This window comes from Perognathus longimembris, chromosome 26 (genome assembly GCF_023159225.1).
Source record: "Perognathus longimembris pacificus isolate PPM17 chromosome 26, ASM2315922v1, whole genome shotgun sequence".
In the NCBI taxonomy this organism is placed as follows: Eukaryota; Metazoa; Chordata; class Mammalia; order Rodentia; family Heteromyidae; genus Perognathus; species Perognathus longimembris.
Genome location: NC_063186.1, coordinates 12,283,628 through 12,309,056, shown reverse-complemented (window position 1 = coordinate 12,309,056; position 25,429 = coordinate 12,283,628).

The window sequence follows — 25,429 nt, the reverse complement described above, 5'->3', positions numbered from 1 at the left end:
TTCATGTTTCAACTATATTTTAAGTAGGACTGGTTAGGAAAATATTAGGTTGAAATACTAACATTTCATATCTTGATAAGACAACTAGAGAGACATTCCATCATTTTCACTGCATAGTTTCCTTTATATAAGATAATTTGTTATGATCCTGCCTGGAAGTCAGATATTTTAAAATTTATTTTTATTTCTTCTTTCAGACATCACTGTTCAATTACATTACTTTCTATCTTCTATTCAGAAGTTCTATAAAACGGTATTGCAACTTCATGTTTTTTTTCTTAGAAAAGCCAGTTTTACAATGTCAAATTCTTAATGGCAAGACATAGAACATATATAATTTTACCACGTTATTTTTCATATATCTTGTTTGTAATCTTGTTCATTTTTCTTTTGTTACATTTTCCAAAAGCCTCTAACTATCATGCTTATTAAAATAACTTCATTAGGGCATTTATCATTCCTGCCACTTTTCATTTTGGAAAAGTAGCTCCTTTTTACTTATAAGTTACCAGAAATTTTTGCACTTAAAATGATTCATTTTATGTCTCTGTGAGTCAGAGATTTTAATTATTGTTCTTCTTTGATGATAGTGATTTATATATATATATATATGTGTGTGTGTGTGTGTGTGTATATATATATATATATTTCCTTTAAACTTATTTACCAATTACTGTATTACATGTAGGGAAGTGTCTTATTTTTAAATTAGAAACTTCGTTGTTTTACAAATAACTGTAGACATTTATTGTTTTAAGAAGAATTTGCCATGCATCTAGTTTTGCTATTTATTGTTTTACATAATCTATGTTGAACATCTGATCTATTTAGTTTCATATGAGTTCAACCATTATAATGTGTTATCCTTTCTCTTGAAAATGACATAATTTTTGTTTCCTTTCTGATGGAATAATACTCCATTGAATATACAAACCCTATTTTCTTTATCTGATCACTGATTGTTGCAAATCTTTATAACAAATATTAGGAAACATAAGGAGCAGGGTATTTTTTTTACCCTTGCTTTGATTTCTTTCTTTAGTTTTCTATATGAAATTAAGTCACTGTAGTATATTAGGATGATTTGCAGTTGTGTTTTCTCCTTAGTTTTCAGTTATATCCCTTGTGGATCAAATGCACATTTTTAGTAGTGAACTGCGTTCCTTTCCATTTTTCCTCTTTACCTGTACAACAATGTTCTTGAGGTCCCAGGTGTTGGGAACTTGGTCATCTCCATTACCTCCCTGGGATTACAGGCGTGAGTGTTACTTGGGGCTCCAGGCACAGGGACCCAGCTGGCCGTCGGGGTGCTGTGCCACGAGGCCCGCACGCCCCCACTGCACGTGCTGGAGACCCTGGCAGGCTCGCCTCCAAGTGCACAGCGCCGACCACAGTGGTGAAGCCAGAAACACGAGCACTAACTGTGTATTCCAAACGCACAGAAGAGCAGATCTCACCCCCCAAATGATTTAGTTCATTTTCAACCTAGTGTCCAATGAGCATCACTGCTAAATTAGTCCACCCTTTCTCCCACCCTTTCTGTACTTCCCTTCCCCCTCCCCCTCCTCAAATCAGACAAATTACATACAAGACACAAGGAACAGGAATAAAAAGAATGATAAAAGGGAAGAAAAACAGAAGAAAAAAAAAACGAACCCACAAATAGTAAAATGGATTAAAACCTCTTGGTTCTATTTCCTGCAATAAGCATCTTCTTATATGACCATATGCATAGCAATGGAGTCCTTGCTCTCCCCTCCTAAGAACATCCTCCTTTGATCTCCTTTGGCCTTACTGTGTGAATGTTTAGAGACCTGTTCAATTGATCACATCCAAGTGTAGCATGACACGAAGTCATCGTGTACATCTACATCATGCAACCAGAAATACATTTTTGCTTAAACTAGATCTTTCTGATTAAAAATACTTTTAATACAGACACAAAATCCTCCTATCAAAACAATAATGGAAACATCAGCTTGACTATTGGAAGATTATCTCTATGTTGGCTATGTTTGCTTGTTGTTTTCCCAAGACCCAATTACTGATAATGTGACAGTAAACAATTATTTTACTTTATTGCAATGTAACTAATTGGTTTCACATGATGGAACTTTGTTTATAACAAAGAAACCAAAACAGTGTGTGTGTCGGGAAAGAATTTAGCAGTAGAAAATTGTGTTGCCAAGGATTTATCTGCTCTAAGCAGAGATCTGAATCCAGAAGACCAAACGAGGCCATGTAGTCTCGCTGCTGCCCAGATTTGCTTTCAGAAGCAGTGTATCATGGGACTAAACATGTCACAAACGTCGGCTATGCTCATGATGTTATGGCTAGCATCAGTGTGATCACAAGCACAAAACTGCATTATTTGTGCAAGTGTTTCTGCTGTTGGTTTTGGAAAGGTCCATGTTGGGCTCTGGCTATACTTTTAAGGGGCAGTCCTTAGAGGCCTGCCTCTTCTCCCACCCTGGGTCTGCTTGGCTGTTAGCTACTCCTACCCCCTTCTGGGTCCAGAACCGGAATAGGTAGCAAACCAGCCCCGTCTTCCGCCTCATCCGTGTGTGTGAAAATGATGTCAGGCCAGGCCCAAGGGGCAGTCCTATGGGATGTGATAACCGCCCATAGAGGAAGTGCTGTGACATCTCTATGATGGGCAGCTTATCAGCCTATCGCTAGTATTCAGTTAGTCCCTCCCCTTCCTGCCACGATTACTGTTATATAAACCCCTCGAGTAAAACCGGTTGAAGTTCCAGAAGCTTACCCCGAAAATGCCTGTGTGACTCCTGTGTCATTCTTTAAGTGTGCGAGGGGAGGAAGGGCGAATTGCGACTATGCACCGCCAAGGTTTGCACATTGGGCCACACTCCAGCTTCCTGCCCAGCAGGATAGGGCGGGATACGCGCGAGGGTGAAAGGGGTCCCGATGGTCCAGAAGTGCATAGCTTCATGCTGTTTAATTACTGAACTCCCTTGCCCCCATGTGCCACATGGGGCTAGCCGCCAAGAAATCACACACAGGGAGGCGTGGAATTCACACATGGCACGCAGCAGCATTCACACCCCATTGTGAGTCTTAAGAATAATGAAAGCATGGATTACCAGAACTACCTTTTATCTTTGAATGAATTTCTACTTTAGACAAAAGCAGAGTCTAGCCCTTATAACATGCAACTGATATCTGTCTATCTATCTGTCTATCTATCTATCTGACAAGCATTAGAGGATTGAATAAATATTGAGAGAGCTTCTAATATTTTCCATATAACATTGCAGTGTACTTGTACTCTGTCATGTAAAGGGAAGGATGCTCTTTCTCCAGTGCTTCTCCATTGGGTGAGCATCTGCCGGGTCTTCATCCTGGCCGTGGTTATTGATGTCGGCAAGGGTATGAAGGCTGAAGAAACACGAATTGGTAGTTGGGTGTTTATAATGGCCCTATAAGGCAGAGGGAACACATGCATCTGATGGAGGTTTGCAGTGGGCCAGCTCAGCTCCTGTCTTGTGCGGGATTTAATCTCCTTTGTTACCTTGTGTTCTTCTGCACAATTTCCTCCTGACGTTGTCTTTGAAGTGTAGAGCAATCACCTCCACAGAGCTTCTGCCCTGCACCCCGGACTGGACATAGGCTCGTTCTTGTGCCTGCCCAGTGCACACTCAGTGGACATGCATCTCCATTGCTGGAGCAATGTGAGTCAGATTAGAGAAACAAGTCAGACCAGACGTTGTGTTCTGGCCATGGCAATGCAAGTGGAGGACACGGGGAAAGGGAGAAGGAATGGACGTGTGGAAGGGGTTGTTACCCAAAGGGTTAAACCACCTTCTCAATGCATTACTTATATTTACTCCAGTTGGTCATATTTTTCACTTATACCGAATTACCTTTAAAATGAATTCACAATGAATGAACTCATTTTCCTCCCAGACAATGTATATCTGTTTCTTTGTTTTTAATTTCATTTGGCCTTTTGCTCCAAATCTCCCCTGTGATTGAATCATGTAATTAAGCCAGGATAAAGAACACGGGTCTAAGAATGTTCAGTAAATTCTTGGTTAATGTTTTGACCACATATAACAAACCTAGTTGAATATGTCAGCAAATAATTCTTGATTCGCTATTGCAGTTGATTTCTATTTTCTTCCCTTCCACTTCATTCTTCTCTTCCTTTTAATTTAATTTTGTTTATTTTACTTTTTCTGGTAGCAATAGCAAAGTTTTATCCTAAACACATTTTATTGAGGACCATTTTCATTTTAAATTCTGTATCTGTCTAATGTTCACAAGACTTTATACCAGTGCTTGACTTTGATGATGTACCACTTTTCTAAAATTCTTGATAACTTTTTTTGCATTTATTTATTTAGTGATGTACAGGGGGGTTACAGTTTCATATGTAAGGCAGTGAGTACATTTCTTATCAAACTTCTTACCTCCTCCCTCATTTTTCTCTCTCCTTCCCCCTTCCCCAGTTCCCCCGCTGAGTTGTACAGTTTGATTATAGCATATAGTTTTGTAAGTGTTGCTGCTGCATTGGTTCACATTTTACCCTTTTCCTTCCCCTCCCTAGTTAAATTCTTGGTAACTTAATACCACAAAATTCAGTTTTTGAAAATTCATATGTTATCTATCTACTTTTGCTAGATATAACCCTTATGCAAATTCTTTTTCTTGAGCAAGGATTCCCTTCTGATTTTCTCCATTAATTCGTCATTCGTCTTTAGTTTAAATAGTTTCATTCAACCTTCAGCAGTACTGCACCCGGAAATCACTGCATGCTCCCATTGGGTGTTCTCAGAAGTGCTAGGTGTGTGTGTGTGTGTGTGTGTGTGATTGTGTGTGTGTGCGAGTGTGTGTGTGTAACAGGGCTTGAACTCAGGGTCTGGGCAATGTCCCTTAATCTTTTCCACTCAAGGCTGAGGCTCTCCCACTTAGCTACACTTTCACTTCCGGATTTTATTGGTGAATTGGAAATAAGAATCTCATGGACTTTTCCATCTGGCCTGGCTTTGATCCATATGTCTGAGATCTCAGACCTCCACATAGCCGAGTATCTGGGATTATAGGAATGTTGCACCAGGGCTCAGATTATGTGATTGTGAGTCATTTAGATCTGGGATTTTCCCAGTCACTTAAGTGTCCCCTTCCAGGGCTGCATGTCTCATATGTTAAGAGAATTAATACATGACACCTCATTAAGGAATATTAATTACAAAATGACTGTGATTCCTAGAGAGATTTATTCAGGCAAATATAGAAAACACTGGGAGAGTTTGGCAATAATTCCTTTCCTTGTGCAGTGAGTGCCTCCTTTGATCATCCTATCAGAACATTTATTAAAATGCACACTTTCTGCAAAATACCACAAACCAGAGATGGCGCTTCCCACGTGATTCATGTCATTGAGAGGATTAAACTTTAAGACATATGCTTTCCTAAAATTAAAATAACTCAACAAAAAAAACCCTTCACAATTTATCTTAGCAAAATGCGTAGGAAAATAAATAAATAAATACGCGTCAAAGTATTAGAAAAAACAATTTATGGTGACTTCCGGGGAAGTCGGCGGAGGAGCGGCTGAGCCCTGCAGAGCTCCCTCCGATATCGTAGTTTCTCACCTCATAGAAACTGTTTCTCCGAGAAAGACAGCCAAAGTAGGTTCTAACAGTACAGGGATTCTGAACAGGAAGGAAAAATTGACTTTGCTGGTCTGAAAACACAGTTTTGAGCTCCGGGCGGCGTCCCGCCGTGGCGCCAGCGCCGGCTCCGGCACAGTGCCGGGCACAGCCCCCCCGCACTCCGCGCAGCTAAAGCGAGAAATACTCCAGACGGCAGCAGAGCACGGAGGACCTGACATCGCAGAGACAGCGTGAGTACCCCAAAAGTTATCCTCACTTGTGCCCACAGTCCAGCTTCTGGAAGGCATCCCTGTCCCCACCGCCAGAGCAAAGCGCCATCTTTGCCACTGGCATAGGGTCAGACCAGACTGGAACTGAAGCAGGCCTGCGGAAAGCGAGGTCAAAAAAGCCATCTTTGAAAAGGGCAGGAGGGGCGGAATCAGTGAGAACCAGCTCCGCCCAGAAGAACGCCCCCTGCCCTGGCGGGAGGCGAGTCCGGGGATTATACAGAGATGCCCCGCCCTCCCCGCCGGAACTTCTAAACTTAAAGCAAAAGCTGCGAGCAGCTACCAGGGGCACAGAAACAACAGAAGGAGGAACAAACAGTTCCGGGGACAGCTAAACGGTCCCGTCACAGAGGAAGCTAATTCCCAGCCCAAAACGGAGCTGCATTCCATAGCTACCTATGCCAAAGAGGCCGCCTCCCTCAGGCAAGCAACTCTTAGTGGAGCAAAACAGGCCAGAGGCGCCACGCTCTGCTGAGTTCACAGTCTAGTCAAGTCCAGGCATCAAAGGCAACGGCCCCACAGCAGACAGAGGAGCCACAGTTCCTGTGACTGCCCACGTCCCCATCGACAGAGGACGCCCAAGGCCTGCCTGCAAGCTGTGCGAACCTCAGAGACCCACGATTGCACCAACAGGGGAGAAGGTCAGAACAGAACCACCCCTTGCCAACTGAAATCAAGTCAAACCAGCCAATCAGGAAAATAGACTGCAGTCCATTGCAGAGAAACCAGAGACTGGTTTCTTTTTCTTTTCAAACATTTTTTTTTTAACTTTTCTTTTAAATTTTCTTTTTAATTTTTTCACACCTGAAACATCATTGGCTGTTTTTTTTGTTTGTTTGTTTGTTTGTTTTTTTGTTTTCCATTTTTCCTGGTTTGTTTTATCAAGTTTTTTTTTGTGTTTGTTTATTTGCTTGGGCTGTCCCTTTTCTGTTATTTTCCTTTTTATTTACTTATGCTTCCTTGTTAAATAATTTTTCTCTCTTTTGTGCATCTGTCTTCCAGTATTTTTACTTCATTTCTCTCGTTGCGTCCTCTTCCTTTAAAAATTACTTTCCTATAAATAACACCTACACCCTTTTCTGCTAACTCTCCAGTGTCTGTCATTTTATCAATGTGCTTTCTACTGATTCTACTCTTCTCCACATTTCCACGTCACTGAAACTAAACCAAAATCACCACCACCCCCCCAATACACTTTACTCTATTCTCTTTACTACCTCCAACTTACCCCCCTAACTTACTGCCTGGACCTCCAGGCTCCATTGACTCCTGGTTATTGGATAGAGGATATCCCAGCTTAATACGAGTGAATCAAAGGGGTTCATAGAGAAAGCCAGTCCTAAAAGAACTTAATATAAAAACAAGAATTGCATATAAGGTTGTAACAGTAAATAAGTAACTACTGAATACAGGGCCCAGGATCAGATGTTATATTGAAATTGTATTCTTTAGGAACACCAAATCTAACTTTATGGACAGGTATACAAGTTATCTGTATATAATTGTGAAATTGTAAGATTTACACAACAGTGCTTGGTAAGGGCTGCTTTGGGTCTTAAACAGTGCTCACAGGTGCTGGTAGACTGGCATTCCCAATTCAAATGGGCAGAAGAAACACAAGAAAGATGGCAAATAATGAAGTCTTATCCCCCACCCAAAACAAGCAGGAAGCAGAGCAGTCAATCAAAAACATAGAAGAAAACCCCCAAAATGCTCTACAAAGTTTACTGATAAACATGATAAATGAAAAGTTTGAATCACTTCAGTCAATTATGTTAGAGCGTGAGGAGGCAAAGCAAAAATTAATGGAGAATTTCATGGCATCCACAAATAGAAAGATAAGTGAGCTTCAAGAGTCAAATGAAAAGATAGCTACCCAACTTAAAGATTTGAGAGACAACACTCAAAACCAAAGTAATGAAGTTAATGAAGTAAAGAAGTCCATACAGGACCTAAGAAATGACATGGAAATCATCAGGAAAGACCAGTCAGAAGGAAAAGAGATCGAAATCAAGTAGCTAGCCTACAGTCCCGACTAACTGAAGCAGAGGATCGAATCTCAGGAGCTGAAGATTCCTTAGATTCTATGGAGAAAGATCAAAAATCAATACAAATCCAGTCCAAGCAACAAAACAGATCGCTACAGGAGATTAAAGACACAATCAGGAAGCCCAATTTAAGGATAATAGGTATTGAGGAAAACTTGGAGAAAGAGGTTAATGGGATAGGCAACCTATTTAACAGAATATTAGCTGAGAACTTCCCAAACATCCAGAAGGAAAGGCCTATACAGATACAAGAAGCATTTAGAACCCCAAATCGACCAGACCAGAATAGGACTTCCCACCGACACATTGTGATCAAAACAGCTTCAGCAGAGTGCAAGGAAAAAATACTCAAAGCTGTTAGGGCAAAGAAAACAATCACATATAAAGGAAAAGCAATCAGAATTACCCCAGACTTCTCAGCAGAGACCATGAAAGCAAGGAGAGCCTGGAATGAAGTATACAAAACTTTAAATAAAAATAACTACCAACCAAGAATTCTGTACCCAGCCAAACTCTCCTTCATAGCTGAAGGTCAAATAAAAGTCTTCCACAATAAGGAAAAACTGAAACAATATATCTCCACCAAACCAGCTTTACACAAAATCCTTAAAGATGTACTATACAGGGAAAATAATCAAGATCCCAACACAGACAGAGAAATGAACCCTAATTAGTAAACACTAGATCAAGAAATGGGAAGACACAGTTTTAAACAAGACAGTGATAATGAAAGGAACAAACGATCACCTCTCATTCCTAACTCTCAACATTAATGGACTTAATTCTCCAATCAAACGACATAGACTCATAACTTGGATCAAAAATCAAGATCCATCTTTCTGCTGCCTCCAAGAGACACATCTATCCAGCAAAAGCAAACATCTTCTAAAAGTGAAAGGCTGGAAACAAATCTATCAAGCAAATGGCCCCCATAAGCAGGCTGGAGTTGCAATCCTAGTATCAGACAAAATTGACTTCAAATTAAAAAATGTAAGAAGATACAAAGAAGGTTACTACATACTAGTAAAAGGATCTCTCCAACAGGAAGAAATAACCATCCTAAATATCTACACGCCAAATGCAGGAGCACCCAACTTCATCAAACAAACACTACTTGCTCTAAAAACATTCATAGACCCAAACACAATGATAGTGGGGGACTTTAACACTCCACTATCACCTCTGGACAGATCAACACGCCAAAAACTGAACAAAGAAACCACAGAACTAAACAATTGCATAGACCAACTAGACTTAATCGACATCTACAGAATATTCCACCCAGCAAGGACAGAATACACATTCTTTTCGGCAGCACACGGAACATTCTCCAAAATAGATCACATCTTAGGGCACAAAGAAAATCTGTACAAATTCAGAAGTATCAAAATCATTCCCTGCATTCTTTCAGACCACAATGGAATAAAATTAGAGCTCAACTCATTCAGCCACCACAGAAAATCCCACAATTCATGGAGACTAAAGAACACACTGCTGAACCATCAGTGGATCATTGAAGAAATTAAAACAGAAATTCAAATGTTTATGGACTTCAACCAAGTTGAGGGCACAAAGTACCAGCTCCTTTGGGACACAGCAAAGGCAGTACTCAGAGGAAAATTTATATCTCTGAGTACATACATCAACAAACTGGAGAAACAGCAACTCAATAATTTAAGGAAGCACCTTAATTTTCTGGAGAGAGAACAGCAAGCCAAACCCCAAGCCAATAGACGGAAGCAAATAATTAAAATCAAATCAGAATTAAATCAATTAGAGACGAAAAAAACCATCGAAAGAATCAACAAAACAAAGAGTTGGTTCTTTGAAAAAATCAACAAGATAGACAGACCCCTGGCAAACCTGACCAAAGAACGAAGGCAGCACACTCAAATAAACAAGATAAGAGATGAAACAGGTAGCATCACCACAGAAATAACCGAAATTCAGAAAATAATAAGGGACTATTTTGCAAACCTTTATGCTAACAAATTCGAGAACTTGGAAGAAATGGATGATTTCCTAGAAAAAATTGATACCCCCAAACTCAACTATGAAGACTTAAACCTTCTAAACAGACCCATATCCAGTATTGAAATAGAAACAGCAATAAATGATCTCCCATCCAAGAAAAGCCCAGGTCCAGATGGATTCACCGCAGAATTCTACAAGGCCTTCAAAACAGAACTCACTCCAATATTTCTCAAACTCTTCAATGAAATTGAAAGAGAACGTTCACTGCCAGACTCATTTTATGAAGCCAGTATAACCCTCATCCCAAAACCAGGCAGAGACTCATCACGGAAAGAGGACTACAGACCAATCTCCCTGATGAACATAGATGCAAAAATTCTCAACAAAATTCTGGCCAATCGACTTCAACAGGTCATCAAAAAAATCATACACCACGATCAAACTGGATTCATCCCAGGGATGCAAAGCTGGTTTAATATACGCAAGTCAATTAATGTAATCCACCACATCAACCGGAGCAAGGTAAAGAACCACATGGTTTTATCGCTGGATGCGGAAAAAGCGTTCGATAAAATCCAGCACCCATTTATGCTAAAAGCCCTGGAAAAACTGGGATTCCAGGGAACATTCCTGAATATAATCAAGGCAGTTTATGACAAACCAACAGCAAGCATAACTCTAAATGGTGAAAAACTAAAGCCATTCCCTTTAAAATCAGGAACAAGGCAGGGATGTCCACTCTCTCCCCTGCTCTTCAACATAGTACTAGAATTCCTAGCCAGAGCAATTAGGCAAGAAGAGAATATAAAGGGGATCCAAATAGGAAAAGATGAAGTTAAACTTTCTCTCTTCGCAGATGACATGATCCTATACCTAAAGAATCCCATAGACTCTACCCCCAAGCTACTAGAGCTGATCCAAAACTTTGGCAAAGTTGCAGGATATAAAATAAACCTTCAAAAATCAACGGCCTTTCTCTATGCTAACAACCCGAAGACCGAGGCTGAAATCAGGAAAGCAACTCCTTTTGCAATAGCCCCCAAAAACATAAAATACCTAGGAATAACCTTAACCAAAGAAGTGAAAGTCCTCTTTGAAGAGAACTTTAAAAGCTTGAAAAATGAAATTAAGTCAGAACTAAGAAAATGGAAAAACCTCCCATGCTCCTGGATTGGGAGGATTAATGTAATCAAAATTGCAATATTGCCAAAGGCTATCTACAAATTCAATGCAATACCCATTAATCCAGAAATTCATATGGAACAATAAAAGACCTAGAATAGCAAAAACACTCCTAAGCAGAAAGAACAGTGCTGGAGGAATTACAATACCCAACTTCAAGCTGTATTATAAAGCTATAGTAATAAAAACAGCTTGGTATTGGCACCGGAACAGGCCTGAAGACCAATGGAACAGAATTGAAGACCCAGAATTAAACCCACAGAACTATGCCTACTTAATCTTTGATAAAGGAGCTAAAACAATAGTATGGAAGAAATATAGCCTCTTTAACAAGTGGTGCTGGCAAAACAGGCTCAACACATGCAACAAACTAAAACTAGATCCTTATATATCACCCTGCACCAAAATCAATTCCAAATGGATTAAAGACCTTGAAATCAAAACAGGCACCCTGAAGACACTAAAGGAAGGAGTAGGAGAAACACTTGGGCTCCTTGGTACAGGACAGAACTTCCTTAACAAAGACCCTGAAAGGCTACAAATCAAAGAAAGGTTGGACAAATGGGACTGCATCAAACTCCAGAGCTTCTGCACGGCAAAGGACATAGCTCTCAAGATAAACAGAAAGCCCACAGACTGGGAGAAGATCTTTACCGGACATTCAACAGACAAAGGCCTCATCTCTAAAATATATGCAGAACTAAAAAAATTACCTTCTTCCAAAACAAAACTGCAAAGAACCAATAGCCCCCTCATCAAGTGGGCTAAAGACTTACAAAGAAATTTCTCTGATGAGGAAATGAGAATGGCCAATAGACATATGAAAAATTGCTCTACATCACTGGCCATAAAGGAAATGCAAATCAAAACAACATTGAGATTCCATCTCACCCCAGCAAGAATGTCATATATCAAGAAAACTAATAATAACAATTGTTGGAGGGGATGTAGCCAAAAGGGAACCCTACTTCATTGTTGGTGGGAATGTAAACTGGTTCAGCCACTCTGGCAAGCAGTATGGAGATTCCTCAGAAGGCTCAATATAGAACTCCCCTATGACCCAGCAGCCCCACTTTTGGGTATCTATCCAAAAGCCCACAAACAAAATCACAGTAATGCCACCAGCACAACAATGTTCATTGCAGCACAATTTGTCATAGCGAGAAGCTGGAACCAACCCAGATGCCCCTCCATAGATGAATGGATCAGGAAAATGTGGTACATTTACACAATGGAATTTTATGCCTCTATCAGAAAGAATGACATTGTTCCATTTGTAAGGAAATGGAAGGACTTGGAAAAAGTTATACTTAGTGAAGTGAGCCAGACCCAAAGAAACATGGACTCTATGGCCTCCCTTATTGGGAATAATTAGTACAGGTTTAGGCAAGCCATAGCAGAGCATCACAAGGCCCAATAGCTATACCCTTAGAAACACATAAGATGATGCTAATTGAAATGAACTCCATGTTATGGAAACAAGTGATATATCACAGTTGTAACTACTTTCAACGTCCTATGTGTATGTGTAGTTTCTATTATTGATAATGTTTTGTATCACCTTCCTATGTTTGTACCTACACTATCTCTGTAATCTTATCTGAGTATATTGGAAACCGTGTTTACTGGTATTGGAAGTAGGAAATTCAAAGGGAATACCAAATTCGAGAGACACAGGGTAAAAAAAGAGAAATAACTACAAAAGCAATACTTGCAAAACTGTTTGGTGTAAGTGAACTGAACACCTGGGGGGGGGAGGGAAAGGGGGGAAGGGAGGGGGGCATGAGGGACAAGGCAACAAACAGTACAAGAAATGTATCCAATGCCCAACGTATGATACTGTAACCTCTCTGTACGCCAGTTTGATAATAAAAATTTGAGAAAAAAAAACAAACAAAAAAAAAAGAAAAAACAATTTATAAAAAGAAATGTGTAAGGAGAAATAAATAAATAATAAGATCAAATTTACTCTCCCAAAGTATAATCTTACTTATACAGAAGAATTCACAAAACAGATATTTGTCTGATTTTATATATATAAATTAAATTATATTTCCTAATAATAAAATATAAACTGATATTTAAAAATCTTAACAAATATATCTTATACACAGGACAACTTAAAGATCAAAATTCTCATTTACAAAGTACCAGTAGAGTATGTGAAGAAAAATAAAACACCAGCATACTAATATATTTTTAAATTTTTTAATTATTTCTATGAAGGTGATATAGAGAGGATGGGTTACAGATACAAAAGTCAGGTAAAGAGTGAATTTCTTTTGGATAATGTTGCCCTTCCCTTGCTCTCTTCCATCCTCACCCATAATACATGGTTTAACTTTTGTTTTTAATAGTAGTAATGCAAGGTTATTAACACATGTAAAAGTTTCAATCCACAGATGACTGCACCAGCATATGTGTGTGTGTGTTTGTGTGTGTGTGCCAACAGAGACTACAGAATGGATACCAGTGTCCAGTAAACTTACCAGAATACATGCAGCCTGTAAAATGCTATAAAATGGCCCAATAAAAGGAACATTTCATCTAAATCAGCATTTCTACTTACCTAACCAAACTCCTAAAAATGAGTTAGACTACAAAGCCTTATACGAATGAGTAAACGTAATTACTTCTCTATTGAGGGGTACAATCTAGCAGACATGGCCATAGATCCATTTGCAATATTTGAAGTGTCAATGCAGAGGTAGAAGGTTAGGCTTCGTGAGGCCCTCCACCACTGTGCGGGCTTTGAACCTTGATCCTTGGATCTCAGTTTCCTGAGTGGCTGGAATGTCAGGAATAAGCTGATGAGATCCAACTGCCATCATTTTTAATGTTAGAAGACACTAAGGTGCAGAGTGTGTAAAATGCTTCCCAAAGTCACACTCTCAGATTTAGGAACATGAAGCTAACCCCGACAAGAAACTCCATGAGATTCTTACCTCCAAATAACCACAAAAAAGCAGGAAGTGGAGCTGTGGCTTAAGTGGTATAGTACCAGCCTTGAGTAAGAAAGCAAAACAAGAGAGCGAGACCAGGAGTTTGAGACCTGGTACTGGCATAGAAATGAAAGCAAAGCATAGCAACACAACTAGTTAGGTAACTCATCACCATAATATTGAAAACTTTGCAAAGCCGTTACAAGCACTTGAGAAGATGTGATTGTGGTGTTTATCTTCTTCCCTATCATCCTGTCATGTCGAAATTGCAATAAAGAAACCCATGTTCGTATGATTCTTGGAGAGAGATTCTGTTGTCTAATTTCATCTCATCTCACTTCACCCTGCGGGCGTTCTCAGGAAAATCTGGGCATCAGTGTTGCCATTTGTTAATGAGTACATTGAGAACATCTGAAGACGTATGTACATGTGACAGTACGGCCTGAGTTCGAAATCTTGGCTCTAACCATATTACTCATCACTTCACCACCTGATTTTGGAAGTGATTTACCCCATATTTGTTTTGTTTTGTTTTTTTTTTCAAATTTTTATTATCAAACTGATGTACAGAGAGGTTACAGTTTCATACATTAGGCATTGGATACATTTCTTGTACTGTTTGTTACCTTTTCCCTCATATCTCCCTCCCTCCTTCCCCTTTTCCTTTCCCCCCATGAGGTGTTCAGTTCACTTACACCAAACAGTTTTGCAAGTATTGCTTTTGTAGTTGTTTGTCTTTTTTTACCCTGTGTATCTCAATTTTGGTATTCCCTTTCAATTTACTACTTCTAATACCAGTATACACGGTTTCCAATATACTCAGATACGATTACAGAGATAGTGTAGGTACAACCACAGGAAGGTGACACAAGAACATCATCAATAATAGAAGCTACAGATACACATGGGACATTGAAAGTAGTTACAACTGTGATATAACAATCATTTCCGTAACATGGAGTTCATTTCACTTAACATCATCTTCTGTGTTCATAAGGGTATAGCTATTGGGCTCTTGTGATGCTCTGCTATGACTTGCCTAAACCTGTACTAATTATTCCCAATAAGGGAGACCATAGAGTCCATGTTTCTTTGGGTCTGCCTTACTTCACTTAGTATAATTTTTTCCAAGTCCTTCAATGTCCTTACAAATGTGGCAATGTCATTCTTTCTGATAGAAACATAAAGTTCCATTGTGTATATGTACCACATTTTCGGAAAACCAGCTGCATGGTTCAGAGCAGGTGGAAGGTGAAGAAAATGGAGCTGAGGAAATGGTATGGGAGGGAGAGCCAACATGGAAACAGTTTGCAGGGGAAAGTAACAAAGACCCTTAAAGTTAAAATGATGCATTATCTAACTGAAATCATGTTTTGGGTTAGTTACAGTAATCGATATTCATCGCTAGTCTTCAATTAGTATTAATCATCTTACCTTACCATAGAAAGCACCATTTTGCCGTGTGGTGTGTGTTTCTCCCAGTGGTACCCCTAAAGGGATTTCCTCATTCACTTTCCAGTTTGGTCATCCTTGGCTTTTCAAACGAATGCCATAGGAACAGATTTCACCAGTGAGATTCTGTGAGTGCAGTGTAGCGCAGAGGGCTCTTCTTCGCCTGTCCCGCAGACTGCATATCTAGGGGTGCCCGGCAGGACTCGTGGGGCACGAGGGTAGACCGCTGTCAGGACCCTGGGCACCAATCCATATTACCAGCTTTCCCACAAGCTTGCTGCACGACTTCCTATAATGTACTATTGAGCTTCCTCTCTGGAAGAAAATCCTGTGGAGAATTAAAATAGAAGCAATTAATTTCCAAAGAAAGCAATGGGAGCTGAACTCAAGACCAAAATAGTTTGAAGTGATTCTAGGTGAACATTTATAAAATATTCTTTTAGGACACACAAAAAGTAAGAAGGCCCATTTATTTTGTTTCAGTGGATGTCACCTCTGTGTGAAGAACAAAACCAGATGACACTGTTCCAACAGTCACCTCTGGCATTTAGGATGTGTGGAGTATGTATTTTTCTTAATTTTAGGTGTTTTGTTCATTACGTTTCACACTATTGGTCCAAGCTCTAATAAGATAATATATCCAGAATTCTTTCTATTGGAAGATACCATTTTTAGGTGTCACCAATTTCATTTTTCAGGCTACATTCTGTGTACCAACTTCTTCATTGATGTGTGTGTGTGTGTGTGTGTGTATGTGCGCACACACACTAGAACTGTGGCTTGAATTCAAGTCCTCACTTACTTGGCTTTTACCATCAAGGATGGTACTCTACCATTTGAGCCACACCTCCACTTGTGATTTTTGATTGGTTAATTGGAGAGAAGAGTAAGTTTCCCAGTCTTTATTTCCAGGCTGGCTGTAAACTGTGTTTCTTGGATTTCATCCTTCTGAGTGACTAGGTTTCCCAACCTGAGCCCCGGCGTCCAGCTGCTTATTTTCTTCCTCTTCCTCAGGTGTACACTGAGCCTTCAGACCTCCCTGCCCAGCTCTGCCATGCCGATGGTCTCCTCCGTGAAGCTGACGCACCACTGCAGTGTGTCTGTCCTTTGAGGTAATGCTGTTTTATATTCATGAACAAACTAACGAATGCATACTCAAGCCACTTGCCTCTCTAGATATTTTTATGTAAATGAATCTGGAACAATGTAAAAATCAAAACTCCCCAATTCTTTCCTTAGTTAATATTTATGCACTTGAAGTATTGTGCAGATAACTCACATCCAGGGATGTTTTGATTTAACAAGTTTTGCTAATTCATAAACAATGTAATCTATCAATTGCAAAGAAAGTTTAGCAATTTCTTATGCAGACCTGGACTGGAGGAAAACAAGAAAATTTTGGTCGCACACACACAAAAAAATCCTGTAAAAATGACATTGCAGAAACTATGGTACAGGGATTAGTATTTGTTTCTCATTTATAACAAATCATTGTTAGCTTTCCCTCATTCAGCAACCTCCATGGTATGTTCAAAGATGAATTGGACATTTACAATATTGGAACCAACACAGAGAAGCATTTAATAACGCCTCAGGGCCGAGAATAGTTTGCGAACAGTGTGATTGCACAATAAATATTCCCTAATCATTTTCTTAAAATAAATACCCATTGTGCTCACTTCTGAATGCTAGTGCTTTAAGGTCAAGGGCCACAACCAAGGTTCATTTGTTATACAGTATCACGGTTCATTTGCAATACAGTTAATGTTGCAGGAAGCAGCGCTCACAGGTGTTGATCATTGGTAACAAAAAAGGAAACATTAGAGCCAGAGCCAAGCATGCATTTGTGCTTAAACATTGAACTACTGATTTCTTAGTTGCTGAAGTGCCATGTTACTATTAGCTGGTATTAGCAAGATCATATAGAGCTCAACATTTATTTTTTAAAATGCCCTAGAACTCAGTGGAAATGAGTAGATGGAAAGTTAGAGGTCAGGAGTAAGCCTGTCCAGGCTGGGGGACCTTGGGGACAATTAGTAATTATTCCCCGTGTGCAGGAGGAAAGTGCAAGGATTTGGTGGGTTTCCAGGATGGGATTCAAATCTCAAATCCCAAATGATTGGAAAGCAAGGAAGGCAAAGCGAGAGCTGGGCATGGAGGGAGGAGTTCATTTTAGATTATATTTAAACATTCAATTTAGATTACATCTATGATTGACAAAGTAAGTGACTTGTGCGAACATGAGAACAACCAGAACTTTTTTTACCAGCAAATTTTGTTTAATAAGAACGACATGTTTTTGCATAATAATAACCAAGCTACACAAAATATAATTAGGTAGCATCAAGCATTTAGTAAGCAGAGCCTGGGAAAACCTCCCTCACAGCTGACCACCTCAAGTCCTACGGCTTGGCTCATGTAAACATGGAGATTTCCTTTTTGTCCAGATGCATTAGCATTTTCTTCACTATGTGGAGAAAAGGTCCAGGGCTATGTGCTCTACATTCTTGGGAAAACTCACATTAAAATCTGATTGTTTCAGACTTATTTCACTACAGTAAAGTATGTGCATCTGGAGTAAATACCAATGGTGATAAAGTTTGAATAATTGTCTTCCTGAATCACTTTATTGGGGAAATTACTCTTCCTGCATTTCTCCCTTACTGATTTGCTTGTCCTCTGTGGCCTCAGCCACCCACAGGGAGCCGACTTCCCAGAGGGGCAGGCTCCATTTGCTTTGTAATTGTGGGCATCCCTGCCAATTGCTAAATTCTAGAGAGATACCCACTCATTTCACAACCACATAAATTCTAGGTACCTGTGGGCATTATGGGTAGCCTGACACAAAATTATGGGTTAAGCTGGAACATCAAGTGCTCAGGCCTAAGCCTAGATGTATTGACTAGACTTGGTGATATGTGAACTACAGCCTAGCAACAGACAAGTGGACTGAGCTACTTGCATAGCAACATATGAATGAGAGGATCTTAGTTGCTATTGGCTGGGGTTCCCCTCTCCTGCAAGTCAATCAACATTCAAGCTTCATCAGGTTTCACACAATCAGCCACTTTCCACGGGTGTCACATCTGTTAGCACAGCAACATACAGGAGATAAGGTCAGAAGAAACACACCTGTCAGGCTCAGATCGCCTCTCCCGACGTGGGGATCAAGGCTCAGCTAGATTTCTCACCTCCCCCTTTTCTCACCCTCTCTCCTGGCCACCCATCCGGCAGCTAGGGCCAGGATGGGGCGGAGGAGTCTGTACTGACCTCCTGTGGGCGCGACCTAATGAGAACGCTTACCCACCTCCTTACCGGTAAAGAAAGCCAGGCATACGCGAGTCTCAGAGAAGCTTCAAGAGCAATCTGATTTATTAAGGTGGGGACAAGGACTAATGATAGCAGGAGAAGGGAGAAAGCTGACCGGCCAGGACGCCGATAGGCTGAGAGCTATCACATGGTCCCCTGTTGAGCTAATGTCACTCGAAAGCGCCAAGCCAGGGCGAGACTGGGAGGCGCCTGGGCTGGCGAGAGAGATGGGGGCTGGGTGCAAAGCCAGTTCTTCTGGTTCTGGACCCAGAGAACCATAGCCTGCTTCCGCATTCCCCTAGGGCTGGGGGAAGGGCGTCAAGTCCAAAGGCTGGATCCCACCATCTGCCCCTTTTACATTTATTTTTTATTTTTTTTCTTTGATCAGCAGGAGGCACCCTACTTGAGAGCACACCGTGTCTTAGGTTTCCCCCCCCCCATGGGGAGTCGTACCCATCTTGGGCTAATGCCCAACTCTTCAGGCTGACCTTCCTGCCGGGCTGGCGGGCCCGATGAGAGGACTCGGGGAGAGTGGGATTGGCACTTGAAAGAAAGCCCTGATAATTTTCTCTCATGCCAGTGGACCTCAGTGAGCAGCAGGTCCTAGGGGTCAAGTGACGAGCCTCATGGGGTACTTATATGGCTAAAAGGCCAGAGGCCACTTGGTACCTAGACAGCTCTGGCCTATCGCTTACAATATAAGAGACCCATGTGTCTAGCACAGGGCAATGTAAACATAATGTAAATGAGAGCATAAAGCACACATGAGCATAAGCAATCATAATACAAGGCAAATGCAAACATGAGCAACTGTAACACATGAGCAATTACAACACAGGCACAAAGCAATGGAGGGTCTCTTATCTGGCTCAGTCCATAGGAAATAGAGGAATCCTGGTCCATTCTGGTGTCACTCAAGGTAGCGCAGATGGCTCTTCCTTCCCTCGATGGTGAGGTAGAGGCAGGTTCAGGTCCTGGCGATGTGGCAGCCAGGGTGCTGGTAACTTAACAACAGAGGTTAGTAAACACTTTATAGTAAACATTGCAACAAGGTGCCAATCCCTTGCTTATTGTAAAAATTTATTATAAAACATTAAGGTGTCCAAGTCCTTTAGCTCCTATTTCCCTCCAATGGGGACACCTAAGATAAGCAGCAAAGGGGGGAGCGAAGGAAGGAACAACAGCGTGCAAAATTTCCCTTTGGTCCTTGTGCAAGGCTGTGGGCCACACTGCCACAGCAAACATTACTCCAAAGGGCACCAGACAGGGTCCAGGGAAGAAACAGGGCCGACACTGGGTCCATCGCTGGTACAGGCAGGCTTTCCCATTTCTCCATAGAAAATTCCACCACGGTCTTTGCTTTCCTGAGAGGAAACAAGGGAGACATCCCTCAAGGGCAGGTGCCCTTGGGTGGCTATTCTGATGAACAATATTTTACGTCTCTAGCAGGTATCCAGATTGGATTCGGTTCCCCAGTGGGGAAAACACAAGCGAAGCCCCTTCCGGCACTGATAAGTGGGTCTGGACCTCGCCATGCCCCTGTAAGGGGATCCTTCCAACAGACTTCCACCTTTAAGTAGGGTGTTTGGTTTGACCAGTGTCTCTGGAAAGCCGACAGAGGTTGGTCCTTTGAGAAATTTAAAATATTTAATGTAAATATCGCTGTCCTCAGCTGGTCATGGAGGCTTCCCCCCCCCCTTTTTGTTTTAACAATTGATCCTTCAGGGTTTTATTATGCCTCTCAATTATGGCTTGATCCTTTGGGTTGTATGGTATTCCAGTGGTATGTTTAATATTCCACATTTGGAAAAAGGCCTGTAAAGGCTTACTGGTGAATCAAGGTCCATTATCTGTTTTAACCTGTAAAGGCAGCCCTAGGATAGCAAAACATTGTAAGAAGTGGCTTTCAGCATGCCGTGCTCTTTCCCCCATATGCAGAGAGGCCCAACACGCGCCAGAGCATGTATCAATAGACATAAATATATATTTTAGCCTCCCAAAAGGAGCGTAGTGGGTTACATCAGTCTGCCAAATTAGGTTAGGTTTCAAACCTCTTGGGTTCACCCCTGGAGATTGCAGGGGAGGGACTTGCATGAAAGGCATACACGATTTGCAAGTCCTTATACTCTTTTTTAAGTCTTTTATAGGAATTGAAGGAAATCTCTGATGTAACCCTCTCCAATTTAAGTGAGTACGCTCATGGAGTCCTTTGGCCATTTGAAGGTTTTGCAGTTGTACAATGGCCAGAGCTATAATGTTTCCATTAGTGGCCAGCTGGTCAGCCATATGATTACCTTGTGCCAGGTCCCCAGGCAGTCCTTGGTGTCCACGAAGGTGCTGTAAAAATATAGGCTCACCCCACTCTTTTAACAGAGACCTAACTTGGATCATCAGAGGAGTGATTGGGTTTTCATCTAATTTAATGTATGAGCATACCAGGTTGGGTAGCAAATTAACCACATACAGACTATCAGAAAACAAGTTCATTGGCTGTTTGACATGGGTCAGTGGCAGGGTGACTGCGTACAATTCTTTAAATTGTGCAGAGCCCGTGACGGCTTCAAAGTAATGGGTGTTTTCAAAGTAATGGGCGAGGCGGAGGGCACCACTACAGCAGAGCCGGCTGGCCCCCCATCTGTAAACACATTGGCAGCCTTGACAAGAGGCTTGGTAGAGAAAAGCACAGGAGGTGTCCATTGTAGTCTGGAAAATGAGGTCACCCATCTCGAGGTGCCATAGTGGCAATCTACCTTGCCCATAAAGACTTCCAGGGCACTGGACACACGTGCATTATTCCTTCTGACCCATTCAAAATCTGACAACCGGTAGGGAATAGTTAGCACATCGGGATCTCGCCCATAATGTCTCAGGGAAGTATCCCTGCCCTTAATTACCAAGTCAGCTAGCTGGTCTAGCTGGGAGTAAACTCTGGGAGCTCCTCCCACTGATGCGTGCACCCACTGAAGGGGCTTGCCTGATTGGGTAATTGCAGCTGAGGAAAGTTCAGACCCGGGGAGGATCCAAAGGCAAAGTGGGCACTCAGGCTTGTAGCGTGCCAGCTGTGCCTTATTTAGGGCCAATTGGATTTTCTGGAAGGCTGTTTGAAGTGATGGAGTTACTGTAATAACATCAGTGGGCGCTTTGCCCCTCAAAGAGTCATGGAACGGAAGCAGCTCCTCTGTAGGCAGGTGAAGCCAGGGTCTTAGCCAATTAATTTCCCCTAACAGTCTTTGCATCTCCACCAGAGTATAAGATGACTGGACAGTTGTTCTGATACCATTTCCTTTAACTTTTTTAATTTGTTTGTGGGAATAGGCCACCATTTCACCCAAATCGGGGCACAAATGGCAGTGATAGTAGAAACAGTGGCCCTTAGGATTGGAGGTGAGGCCCTGTAGAAGAATTGGGAGCCTCCAGCCCTGAGGCCTCAGAGGGAGGCGCTTTCTAGCAGCCACTAGGGCCACCTGGCAGATCCTGGCCTGTGATGACTGCAGCCTTAATCTTTCCCAAGATATCTCATCCCAGCAGGTTATCTGGTGATTTTGTTATTATTAAGGGATGCACTATTCCCTTGCCACCATTCATATCATCCCAAGGAAGCCAGTCCCTGGTTGTTTCACTTTCAGCTGTGCCTCCCACACCCGAAATCTGGGGGCCAGGGATTAGGTCCCACCATGGAGGCACTAACTCCTTCTTTAATATGGTCCGATCTGCTCCCATATCAATTAAGAATCAGAACTTCTTTCCGAATATCATGATTACTGTCTCTGGCCTCATCTACAGGACAATGGGGACTGCCCAGCAAAGGGCCTCAGGCTGTTTATTGCCTTGGTCGGTAGGGAATCTGAAAGTCAGGCCATAAAGCAGATGTTCTGCCCAGGGCATGTTCGGCCTGCCTCTCTCAAGAACCATCCTCGTGAACTCATGGAAATCTGTAGTTTCCTGCAACTCCCATGAAGGGGTAAAGGCTCTGAACTTAAAATCGGCCAGGCCGTTTGTGCTTGATGGCGGGGCGCCTCTGGCGGCGCCGCTGAAGCCGACGCTTGAGGCTACCAAAATCTGCATATGTATAGAGCCGAGCCGAGCCTCCCCGTGGGGAAGGGATAGCAAGCTGGCGGCTGCAGCGCACATCTCCTGGCTGCCGCGGAGCTGCGTCTGGATTGGGGTCCCGGGGAGCAAACATGCATTCGTCCCTGGGCCTCTCAGAGTGGGGCGTCGGGGCACCCTCCGCATGAAAATTCCCTCCAGCTGCCCACTCCTGAATCCAGGGATTCCCCCCTGTGTCTGAGGAGAAGCAAGTCTTGAGGGTTTTAATGGCTCGCATTGGGAGTTCTCCTCCCCATTCTGCCTCTTGTAATTCCCGCTCTAGTCAGTCCCAAGTTTCCCACGAGAGTGGGTTGGCTCCAGTTAGCCACGGGACCCTGAGATTTAGCTCCTGCCAAATAAGCATGGCACATGGTTCTGAGATATTCACCCCCACGTTTTGGAGGGTGAACTTCAGGATTTCAAGGGGCGAATTACCTCGCCTACTTTGAGCTTGTCCCATCCTCTTTCTGATCTGGGTGGGAGGATCGTGCGTCCCAAGGTTTCCACCCTAATTCCGTGAGGGTCGGTCAGGAGCCGGACTTCCTCGCGTGGGTTGCGAACCCACATGGGCGCCAAAATGTCAGGCTCAGATCGCCTCTCCCAGTGTGGGGATCAAGGCTCAGCTAGGTTTCTCACCACCCCCTTTCCTCACCCTCTCTCCTGGTCACCCATCCAGCAGCTAAGGCCAGGATGGGGTGGAGGAGTCAGTACTGACCTCATGTGAGCACGGCCTAACAAGAACGCTTACCCACCTCCTTACCGGTAAAGAAAGCCAGACATACGCGAGTCTCAGAGAAGCTTCAAGAGCAATCTGATTTATTAAGGTGGGGACAAAGACTAATGATAGCAAGAGAAGGGAGAAAGCTGACCGGCCAGGACGCCGATAGGCTGAGAGCTATCATATGATCCCCTGTTGAGCTAATGTCACTCGAAAGCGCCAAGCCAGGGTGAGACTGGGAGGCGCCTGGGCTGGCGAGAGAGTTGGGGGCTGGGTGCAAAGCCGGTTCTTCTGGTTCTGGACCCAGAGAACCATAGCCTGCTTCCGCATTCCCCTAGGGCTTGGAGAAGGGCGTCAAGTTCCCCGTCAAGTCCAAAGGCTGGATCCCAACACACACCAAATGAAACATACTGAAGTACGTTGCTGCTATCATTTTAATGTACTATTTTAAAGCCTGTGTTCACCCTGCTGCATGGCTGTACTTCCTTCCTTGATTGTCCAAATTAATCTTGACAAGACTCTCTGATGACTATAACAAATTCCAAAAATATTGATTTCGCCTGGCTCAGCCTCCTTTCTCAGCTATTTACATGGTTCCTCTCCATCAGTGTAAAGTTGCATTCTAACTCAGTAAATTCAGGAGACAGGCACATACTGATGTTACTGTTCCCAGTGTGGGTAAAAGAGACTTTTGTATGTGAAATTAGGTTGGTTGCGGCTCTGGCCTTTGTTTTTGGATTCTGTATTGATTTTTTTTTCCAGTCTTGGGCCTGAGCACTGTCCTTTGCTCAAGGCTAGCACTCTACCACTTGAGCCACTGCATTCTGTATTGTTTGAACAGTAGGCATCACTGATCGAGGCTACAGAAACGTGTCTGTGGAACAGTTATTTACAAGATTCCTTCCTTTACAAGTTGCTGTCAGTGTGATGACAAACACAGTGACTGGATTTCTGAATTGCTTTACCTATTTTAATTTCTCCAGCTGCCATTTCCATTGTCTTAGTATCCCAAAATAATGATAGCTACTCTAATCAAATAAGACTTAATTGATGTGATGTTAAAATTATTACATTTCTGCAAACACTTTCAAATTTAAACCAATTTGCAGGGGAAAAAAAGAAAAGAAACAATGCTCTCATTGGACAAAAAAGCAGGGCATTCTTTAAAGAAATTGGTATTTTCAGGATTATTTTGGGACCAGATTTGTTAACCTGCTACTGTAGGAAATTTCAGTTTTCTCACAAAGATTGTAAGATCAATTCTTTTTCATTATTCAGGGCATGGAAGCGAGTACAGGCTCAGAATTTTTTTTTTAGTCAGACTAACTCATCGTTTGGAAACTATGCTTTGTCTCTTTCTTCTGACCTGTGGAAAAAAATCAAGAATTATGTCCCCCAATAGACTTAAAATACCAACTGTGAATCCATGCCTTCAGCTAAAAGAAGCCTATGAGGAGGTAACAAGTTAAAGAAATTTTCCTTAGCTTTCCTTTGCTTTGCTTCACTTTTTTTTTCATTGTGCCCATAGTGGGGATTAAACTCAGGACCTAGACTGTATCCTTTAACTCTTTCTGCTGAGCCACAGGATGACGTTTGGCTTTTGCTAGTTAATTGGAATTAAGAGCCTCATGAACTTTCCTACCCAGGCTGGCTTCAGACCACGATCCTCAGATCTCAGCCTCCTGAGAAGCTAGGATACAGGTGTGAGCCAATAACATCCGGGAGAGAAACTCTTACATTCCACATAACTACCTGTAAATACAATTTGAAAAATAAGTAGAAAACTATGTTTACATCCAAAATTCAGTGCCAATTG